The sequence below is a fragment of the Solanum dulcamara genome, chromosome 1, assembly GCF_947179165.1.
Source record: "Solanum dulcamara chromosome 1, daSolDulc1.2, whole genome shotgun sequence".
Taxonomy (NCBI): domain Eukaryota; kingdom Viridiplantae; phylum Streptophyta; class Magnoliopsida; order Solanales; family Solanaceae; genus Solanum; species Solanum dulcamara.
The window spans coordinates 45454251-45465393 of NC_077237.1; the positions used below are offsets into that span (position 1 = coordinate 45454251).

Sequence of the window (11143 nt, forward strand, 5' to 3'; positions counted from 1 at the left end):
TTTTCTAGAAAGTGTTTTTTTAGAAAACAAGTGGATTTTTTAATTAATTTTCTAGTGTTTGGTAAGTAAGCAAGAAAATATTATTCCAAGAACATTTAGGGATCGTTTGGTAGCTTGTTAGAGTTATGCATGCATGTATTAATAATGTAGGGATTAGTATAAGCTATGTATTATTTTATGCAAGTATTAGTTATGCAGGATTTGATTATTCATGTATAAATTATATATGTATTATTTATTTCATCTTCTAACCTACATAAAATAATACATAAATTTCTTCATAACTTATATATGTATTCTTTATGTAGGTTTCTAAAGTGTCAATCAAACGTTGTATTAATTTTATATATGAATAATTTATTTCTTGTATACTAATCAAATATTGTATAAGTTATACAAAAATTAGTACATGACCAACTTATTTCTTATCTAGCTATCAATCGACCTCTTAAATGTTATCTAGTAAAACACCATGGAGGCGGGATGAGATGCGAGTGGGGGTTTGGGGGTTGCGGGTGTTTGATGATCAAAGGGGCAGTGGTTGGGGAATTTGTTGTGGGGAGGAGATAATAAATTTAGAATGCAACTTATGCAACTTGTTTTTCTCACTTTTATTAGGAAAATTATTTTTCTCATTTTTAAGGGACCTAAAGAAAATATTTTTCTCCCTACCAAACACACTGTCTCATAATAAAAGTAAAATTAAATTGACCGATCTTTTTTCTTTTGAGATAGAAATAAATGTCAAAAACACATCTAAATTATCTTTTTTTGAGTTTCATACCTAAACTATTGGAAATGTGAGTTTTTTTTACCTAAATTATCATTTATTAGTTTGAGAAACACACCTCTGTTGTGTGTAATACACTCTCTCTACTTTACTTTTGCAAAAACCTTTCTACATGACATTTCACACGGATAAAATATTTCACATTGACAAAAATTAAATAAACTATTAATACAATTAAAAGACAACGACTAAAGTATTTTTATCCCCACAAAAAAATATTTTTTTAAAAAGAAATCAACTTTTTAAAAAATAATTTTTTAAAAAGAAATAATTTTTTTTAAAAAATTTATTTTAATAATTTTTTTTTTTTTAAAAATTAGAAATATTTTTTCTCACCAACTCCACCATCTCCACCCACCTCACTGACAATCCCCGTCCTTTTATTTTTTAACATTTTCTATATAAAATATTTTTAAAAAAATTCATATTTTACCCCCTCTGACTCCTTTCTAAAAAATGTTATTTTTTTTAATATACCCACCCCTTCTAAGCCTCTACTCTTAATTATATTTTTATTTTTTTACATTTTTTTTGTTTTGACTTAGATATATACATATATTTGTAGGATTTTTTTTCTACTTGCTCACCAAATATAACAGAAATAAAAATTGTATTTTAAGAAAAATCTTGCCGCAAGTAAAAAATACTTTTCTAAAATCATATGAAAAAAATTTTAAAAAACTTTTATAAAAGAAATTTAAAAATAAAAAGTAAAACTAGAAAATTGGGGAGAGGGGGTGTATGGTGAGAGAAAGTGATGGAGTGGGAAAAGAAAAATATTTTATATTTTATTTTATAAATTTTTTTGGAGGGGTTGGGTAGTAATACTTTAATCTTTAATTTTAGCTTCTAATAATTTATTTAAATTTTTTCAAGGTGGAATATTTTGCTCATGTGATAATTTTTTTTAAATTAAAGAGAGAGTGTAGTACATATAATATGATGAGAGTGTAATAAAAACGAAAGGTGTGTTTCTCAAACTAATAAGTGATAGTTTAAATATAAAATTTACACTCCAATAATTTAAATATAAAATTCACATTCCTAATAATTCACTTATCCACAAGAGAGAAACGATATGGTGTGGTGTGGTTGTGGGGTAAACTGCCCGCATGCATAGACATGCCTATCCTGCCCGCATGTATAGACATGTCTCACATAAATCTGCCTTGGAATATTAGTTTTTAAAAAAATTGAGTTTGATATTAAGCATAAAATTCACAAATTCAAACCTCGTTGTATTTTTTTTATTTTTTCATTCAATGTGCGAGATCTAATTAATTTGAATTGTAGGGCCTATTTGGGACAAACATTCTGTACCAATAACAATCTTTATAGCGGTATACTTTTTATAAAATTACTCTTCAATAACTGTCATAATTAAATATTATGTAATAATATTTTATAAGAAATATATTATGTAAAAATAAAATATTAAAATTTTTATGGTAGTCTTTTTTTTTATTGAAAGAGGCCAAAGCCATTTTATTAAGGGAACTTACATAAATATACTATATTAAAAAAATATTTACTATTTATAATAATAATATTTTTTTTACTGGATACTTATAATACATTTATAATACAGTTTTAATACATATTAGCGAGAATAATTTATAAAAATCATATAATACAAGTTTTATTCATGGATAATATATTTATCAAATACTTTAATACACTTATAATATATTGTGTCAATTTCTTATCAAACAAGTATAATATATTTTAACACTTATAATACATTTATATTACATGTATAATCACTTTTAATACATGATAGATATATCATAATATTATTATATATTACTATAAATAATAATAAATAAAAAATATTACTAAAATTAATAATTATTTATTAAAAAATATTTTTTCTCATAATTTAATTTCCCTTTTATGAACAAAAAAACGAGTATCACACAAAACTAATCTGACTCAAGCCCAAAAGCGACCCGAGTCCAAATATACACACCAACGACAACAATTAAACACAAAATTAAAGAACAGAACAAAAAAAGGAAACCCAGAAGCTTCCATGGACCTCAAGGTCACCTTCCCCCATCGCCAAAGCATCATAGCGATCTTCAGAAATGGCCACTTCTTTGTCTTCAAAACATTCTCATCTCCTTGAGCTCGAGTGTATTCCAGTTGGACATTTCACCTCTCACCAGTGTCGTGGAATCATGCTCAGTGAAGACTTCTTCAGCTCCAAGGATAGAAAGTGAACTGATTTCGAAGATTTGGCCAAGATCCAGCCAACAAAAATAAAGCTCCAACAATAACGTGACATCCTTTCTAGAACGTTTATCGCTCACGGAATGAACTCCATAGAAGTTAATACCACCATTAAGGATTTCAGATCTAAAAAGGTGTACACTCTACTGTTGTTGCTTACTTGAAGAGCATACGAAACATTTGCATTCCCCCGAGGTTGGGACCCTATTTGTATTGAAGCTTAACCTCCTGATTTTGATTTTGTTTCTAACTAATTGTTCATGGTTTTCTTGATAAATACCGAACCCAATGACTTTCCTTTCAACTTGAATCACATACTTGAGTGGTAAAACCCCTGTTTTGGATTTTCTTGATTCTTAGATTAGGGACTTTACATTTTTCCAACTGAATGATAGCTTGAGCTTGCTGTGGTAGTTCTTGTACATGAAAATATGTTTTTTGTGTCAATACCTGCAAAATGATCAACATTATTAGCTAAAAAATTTGCCAGTTTGTTCCCTTCTCTGAATATATGGACCACCTCCACTTCTCCATTAATCAAAGAATCTTTAACGCTTCTCACATCTATAGAAACAGCCCAAGGAACCTCCCAAACCCCATATAAAATCTTCTGAGTAATCAAGGAATCTGTTTCTATAGTTAAAGGCAATAGTCCATCCTGCAAACAATACTCTGAACCATATTTGACAGCTTTTACTTCTGTTTCAATAGCTGAAATTTCTCCCATCTTCCTTGATTCAGCATATACCAGATCACCTTACCCATTTCTCACGCAAAAAGATATAGCACTGATACCAGGATTTCTTTTGCTGCATCCATTTGTATTGCATTTAAAGATGCCCAAATAAGGGAATTTCCAAACCACCACCTTACTGTAATTAAGGGGTGTATACTCCTCTAAAAATTTGACAATCAAAGGCCAAGACTTAGGAATATCAACTAACCAAGGAAATCTGACCTTTGTAAACAAAACTATCATTCTATAATTCCCAAAATCATAGCATGCTTAGACATATTTCCCCCATATCTGGTAACATTTCTTCTTCTCCAAATATACCAAATGATAAAAGCAGGGACTGCCCTAAATAAAGGTCTTAATTTGGCACAACTATCAGTGTCCCACCATAAATCTATGACTTGTCTCCATTGTAGTAGAGTTCCCTGGATTCCAGCAGCATCTGCAAACAATCTTCATAGACTATTAGCAATAGAACAGTGAATGAAAAGGTGATCAAATGTTTCTTGTACTCTAGCATCACAACTGCAACATTCTACTTCATTTTTAATTTTCATCCTCACTAGAACTTCCCCAATAGGTATCCTCTTATGCCATAATCTCCACATCAGAAAGGAGACTTTGAAAGGAATTCCTCTTTCCCAGATCAGCATTATGCTCTCCTTTCTATTCTGTCTTTGCCTAACCAACTCCCAAGCACTTCCCACTGTAAATTTACCATTTCCAATCTGCATCCACCAAGCTTTATCTTTTTCATTTATAATCTGACCTCTGCCCAGCACTTGACCAATTTGAGAACACACTTCTTCTGAAAAAAATCTCATGTAACATGTCATTGTTCCGTCCCTCCTCATTTATAAGCTGCTTTACCTCTTCAATATTTCCCTGATCATGATCAAGAGGCATATGATAGTGTAGAGCTCCTAACTGAGTCCAATTGTCAAACCATACACTTGAATGTCCTGCTCTTGTTTCCCACCAGATTTCTTGATCAAAGAAGTCCCTAGCTTGTAGCATACTCTTACAGACTTGTGAACCCCCTTTCCATTCAACAATTTGAGGTCTAGTTCTCTTGCAATACTTGTTCCACATGAAATTGGACCATAGAGTATTGCAAGTCCTAAAGTTCCACCATAATTTAGCAAAAAGTGCCTTTGATACATCAAATAGAGATCTAAAACCAAGACCCCCTCCTCCTTTGGAAGGCATATAGCATCCCATATTATCTGGTGCTTAGCTCTTCCCTCTTCTCTGTAGTTCCACAGAAATTTTGCAAACATTTTGTGCATATCATAGATCACACATTTTGGAGGATTAGTAACTGATAATAAGTATATAGGAATACTTTAAACGACATGTTGGATTAATACAACTTTACCTCCAAAAGAAAGTAATTTTCCTTTCCACATCTGTAATTTGTTCTGGATCTTTTTGATTAGTTCAGAAAAATAGACTTTCTTCTATTTAGTATGCCCAGGAAGACATCCTAAATAAATCAAGGGAAAGCTAACTCTGTTAAAACTAGTAACATTCTGTACTTCCTCAACCACTGAGTGAGAAACCTTGCTAAACAAATAAAAGAAGCTCTTTCCCTTGTTAATCTTTTGACCAGATTGTGGTTCATATAGATTAAGAGTATCCATTATTAATTGAAGAGACCTTTTGTCAGCATTGGCAAATATGATAGTATCATCTGCATAAGCAAGATGATTAATTTGCTCACTCCACTTTGGTAGGCCATAGCTCTTAAATTCATAATTAGATAATAACTGATTAAGAGCGTTAGATAACACTTCAGCAGTCATAATAAACAACGCAGGGATATAGGATCCCCTTGCTTTACACCTCTGGAAGAGTGAAAGAAACCATGTGCTTGTCCATTAATTAGAACGGAATACCAGTTGTTGGCCACTAATCTCCACACCATATCCATCCACTTCAAATCAAAGCCCATCTTTTCTAGCACTTTCATCCAGAACTTCCAATCCACCCTGTCATAAGCCTTAGCCATATCGATTTTAATCACAACATTAGCAGGCTTCCCTTTTTTCCTGATATCAACAATTAATTCTTGAGCCAATAACACATTCTCAGTAATGCTCCTACCCTTCACAAATCCAGATTGATGAGGAGAAATCAATTTGGGCAAAAGACACTCTAATCTATCATGGATCAATCTGGATATGACTTTGTTAATGAAATTACTCAAACTTATTGGTCTAAGATCAGAAAAAGATTAAACCATATCTTTTTTTTGGTAATAGAACCAAGTGTGTATGAGTAATCGACTTAGGCAAAGTAGAGCCTCGAAAAAAAATGCATGAACCACTTTAATAACATTGGACCCCACAACACTCCAGCATTTCTGATAGAAATATCCTTTAAAACCATCAGGACCACGAGAACTCTCAGCATTGAGCTCCAAAACAACCTTTTTGACCTCATCTTCACCAGGTAATACACTCAATCTATCATTATCTTCTTGCTTAGTAAGAGGATTAATATTCTGCAATAAAGACAAATCATCAGAAGTAGATTCTCCAGTAAATTGGTCAGTAAAAAATTTTACAGCCTCAGCAGCAATTGCAACATTTCCTTCTGCCCAGTCCCCATCAGATTTTAAAATTCTTTTTAGAGCTAGTCTCTTTCTTCTGACTTTTACCAAACTGTGAAAAAATCTAGTGTTTCTATGACCCTCTTCAAACCATTGTGTGCTAGCCTTCTGTCTCCAAAATTCCTCTTCATAATGGAGATATAATTTCAATTCTGCATATGCCTTTTGTAATATGATTCTGTTCCCAGAGGATGGATTTTCTTCAAATAACTCTTCTTTTACCCTCACAATTTCTTCCCCGATAGCAATCTATGTGAAAATGTCCCCAACTTTTTCTTTACTCCGTTTAGATAAAGCTTGCTTAACTCTCTTCTGTTTGATCTTCAGCTGAATAATAACATCATCATTACCTTCTGCAACCCAGTTATGTTGGACCACTTCCTTGAAATCTTCTCTTTCAGTCCAAAATTTTAAAAACTTGAAAGGTTTCGCAATAGAGAGATTTCTAGATCCACATGAAAGGAGAAGGGGGGCACAATCAGACCCAGTCCTAGCCAGATGTTGAAGATCCATATTACCATACAGATCAAGCAATAATTGATTAACCACAACGCTGCCCAATCTTTTAAATATGCATTCTTCATCTATTCTACCATTCCACCAGGTAAAAGGACTGCCAGAAAAGCTCAAATCTACCAATTCACAATAGTTAATACAGAAAGCAAAATCTTCATATTCTTGAGGATATACAGGAAGACCCCCAATCTTCTCTTCCTCACTTAATATCACATTGAAATCCCCTCCAACCATCCATGGTAATGAGAAATGGTGACTGATAGAATAAAGATCCTCCCATAGCCTTAATCTATCATCAACAGAACATTTAGCATAAACAACAGAGGATAAATCTAATTTCCATCTTCCAGAGTCAAATGTAATGTCAACTGTTGATTTATGTCTGAAATAACACCAACTTGAATATTATTATTGACAAAACCCCAAATTTTCCCATTAGCATTATAATTCACATACTGCATCCCCAACCTTCTTTTACACCTTTGAATCTATGATGTATCTTGAAATGGTTCCATTAGAGCAATCAATATGAACTTGTGATGTCTGTGAAGCATTTGCACCCTATGAAAAGCATTTTAGGTCCTAACAGACCTGATATTCCCAAAAAGAGCTTTGTATGTCATTTAGATGTAGCTTTCACCACCCTCTTTTCCTGAATCCTTGATGGCAGCTTACTGCTGCTATTTTCACTTTTCTTCCCTTGAGCATCAATTTAGGAGATGTACCTGCTTCTGTACAAACTTTCTGTGGAGAATTATCATTATCATCCTCTTCCTTATCTTCTTCTCTTTTTTCAATTTCCTTAGTGATTGCACAGGTGATTGATAATTGTGATTTCTCATCGTCATGCTCATGAAGTTAATGAGATACAATAGAATGCAGAATTTCCATGGGTGCTGATTTCTTTCCAACAGGTATTAAACTATTTCACTGAGAACTTACACCTTCTATTTGCAACTGTGGATTTCTTCCTTCTGATTCATCAATTGTTTGGAGTGGTGTTTGATCTACTGCATTTTCCAACTCTTCAGCAATGTCGACCCCTCTTTGTATCTCCTTCTGATTCTCATGGATCACTATTGGGAACTCTTCATTTTCTGGAGACTTATTATTATTAATGTTCCTACTATTACTCTCCACTTCATTTGTAGAGCAATCAACTTTGTCAGCTTCTTCCTCTATATCAGTGTTCCTGATATCTTCTGTTTTACATTCATCTGTTGCAGGTGGGGGACTAATTGAAATAGATTCCTTGGCTATCATGGTAGTCTCAACCTCCAGGGATTCTGCATTGTTATACTTATTCCCATTAATATTATCACTACTTCCTTCATGTGTTTTACCATTGTTTTGCTGTGTGCCAAAATAGTTTGTGACCCATTCTTTTGTAGATATCTGTTGTTGATTTGCATCTTTACTACATGCTGCATGTGACTCCTCTATGAGCTTTGTGAACCATCACTACCCTTCTTATTTGCCTGTGAATGATTCCCTGTATTGTCGATTAACTCTATATTTGTAGTTTCTTCTGTTAAAGCCTCAAAAGCATTTGCAGTACTAACTCCTTCATCAGCTTTGCTTGTGTTCTCAGCCACCTTATCATTGATGTTGTCTCTGATTCCTCTCTTGTTGGTGGGATCTAGGAACAGAAGAACTAGAAGGTATATCAGGCTGTATTAAGGGTGGGAAATCTGAAAGGTTATTCTGATCAGTCACGGAAGGTGGCTGACCAGTGGCACCGGCCATATCCAGTGGCAATTAGAAGAACCGGCGACGACTATGGGGTTAAATACATGCGGCGAAGCTAGGGTTTCTTTTTATGATAGCCATCATTAATGTCATGCACAAAATTTTTAAGTTCTAATTTTTTTAAAGAAAGTTCTGATTTCTTCCCTCTCCGTATGATATACTATTCCATTTGTAGTGCGTACGATAAGGTGTTTTACCATGTTCCAACGACCGGATTGGACCGAGGGCGCCTGAGGAAGATACAACATATCATTACTGTGACTTAAAGGTGACAGACTTAGTGAGTGCGATGGAAGAAAGGAGACACAATGAAGATAAGGGTAAAAAGGCTAAAACCCCCCCAGCTCCGAAGAGACATCGATTCCGCGATTGATGTCGGGGAAGAACTGGAAGAATACTAAGAAAAAAGGCTACGATCTACGCAATCAAACCTAGGACGCAAATTCCTAATTTGATTGTTACGATCGTACTAATAGTGCTATATTAAACCCAATTTACACGGTCTTGAGGAATGATGTAGGTGGCAACTGCTGGAAAACATGTGAGTATACAAACTACTCTGCATCAACACCAGAGTAGGGAATTGACTCGTTGCTCCACTCTATGCGTTAGGCAGGGTGATTTTTCACCTTATGCAGTTTCACCCTTAGCGCGGCATGCCAAACATGTATTTTGTTGTCTAAAATGAAAGATATTCTATGAGATACTCATCCTTAACCTCATACAATTATCGAAAGATATCCCCCACCCCATACTTAAAGTCATACTTTGCTCTGAAAGTAATTTATATTAATAGGAATTTAGAGAAGGGTGAGAAACTCCCTGGGCCATCTACGATCTAGCTAGGACCATATTTTCATAATTTCCATCCAGGATTGCATGATCCCACACTTAATTTCAAACGTGCTCCTTAGATTCAATTTCGAGTACTTGGACTTTCTCAAATCTGCAAAATAAAATAAAATGTGATAGTATAAAAATAAAAATAAGCAGCTACACTTTTATAGATTGGGTTACCTCCCAATAAGGGCCTGATTAAACATCGTGGCACGATGCAGTTGTAATCCCAATTTTTTCTTCTACTGTAAGGATATGAATTGCACCCCTAATTTTACATCAAACTTCATGCTCGGTTAAAGAGTGGTGGTGTAAATATAGAAGCCAAACAATATATGCCGCATGTTGCACTTCTTGGCCCATATATGAGGAAAATCATTTTTTCTATTTGGCATGGCAAAATTTAGACTATAAGTACCTTGTTTCTCATCCACACACTTTTTCATTGGCTTGGAAGGCTCAATTTTCATGTCGTCAATTAAACACAATGTCGAAAAGTATTTAGAATGAGGTCCAACATGCCTCAACTCCAAAACTGTATTATTTATGATATTCTCACTTTTGTAACCCCCTCAACATCAGCATCAACCAAATAAAGATAGTTGAAAAGTTGAAATTCTTCTTTTTGCTTCATAATTGGTTAGTATCCATAATAACTGGTTGTTGGGAACAAGACACATCAACTTTTTTTTAATTTAAAGTTTATTCAAATGAGCCCACAGACCATGATATCTTAGCCAAATTAATCTACCTTTTGTCTGTCTGACTTTATTCTCGCTTCATTGAATTGTTTTGCCGTGTTGGAAAGGCCATTTTGAATAAACTCATGTATTTTTATTTGTTGAACTTGTTCCTCGAGCTAAGGTTAGTTCACTATGTCTTATTCATCACAACTCTCTGCTTGCGGGAGCTCACTCTCATTTTTCATTGGAGGTTCTCCTTGGTTATTGACTAAATATATAGATTGCTGATCAACTTAGTTTGCATGTCTATGAGCTTGGAACAAATCCTTTTCAATACTTTTATCTATTCTTTGAGATCTCCTCATCATTGCATAGTTCTCCTCCAGCTTTCTCAACCGGTCAACAATTTTCTATGGTATTGCCCCCGTCGCTTCATTACTCGTATCATCATCACAAACAATAGAAGACCCATCGCTTCATTACTTCTATCATCATCACAAAAAATAGAAGAATAATCATAATAGGGGCTTGGGGGAGGGGAATAAAAGTTAGAACAACCATTCGAATGACCATCTTAACCATCACATATTTTACAAATATTCCACTCAAAAGATTGGGTAGGTGCGCATCATCCATTTTTGAAAATACTATAACAGTTTTGTCATAAGTGGGGTCCTTGACAATTCAGACAAGGATCATCAAAATAAAAATACTCATTATTTGACCAATTTAAATTATAAGATGTCATGTCAATAATGATAAAAAAATTGCTACTAAAAATATATATACAAAAATAAAATAAAATAAAATAAAATTTGAATAAATAAATAAAAAAAGAGTCTAACTTAGATAAATAATTAATTTTGATGTCTTCCACAATGACACCAAAAACTTATTGCATCCGAATAGACACACAAGTGTACATGATCGTGCAAGTAATAAAATGACTCAACAAGCCAAATGCCATACCTACAAGGACTTGTGAT

General features: G+C 33.7%; 1 long non-coding RNA gene across 3 annotated transcripts; it reads left to right on the plus strand.

Annotated features, from left to right (window-relative positions):
- The first annotated feature begins 2733 nt into the window (after positions 1-2733).
- On the plus strand, positions 2734-8773 carry LOC129880414 (uncharacterized). 3 transcript variants are annotated; one of them, XR_008765405.1, is made up of 4 exons: positions 2734-3217; positions 7695-7802; positions 8115-8152; positions 8532-8773. It is a non-coding gene; the product is annotated as an uncharacterized LOC129880414 (long non-coding RNA). The 3 variants fall into 3 exon arrangements; XR_008765391.1 differs by having other exon boundaries at positions 8115-8773; XR_008765401.1 differs by having other exon boundaries at positions 2737-3156; positions 8115-8773.
- The last annotated feature ends 2370 nt before the right edge of the window (positions 8774-11143 follow it).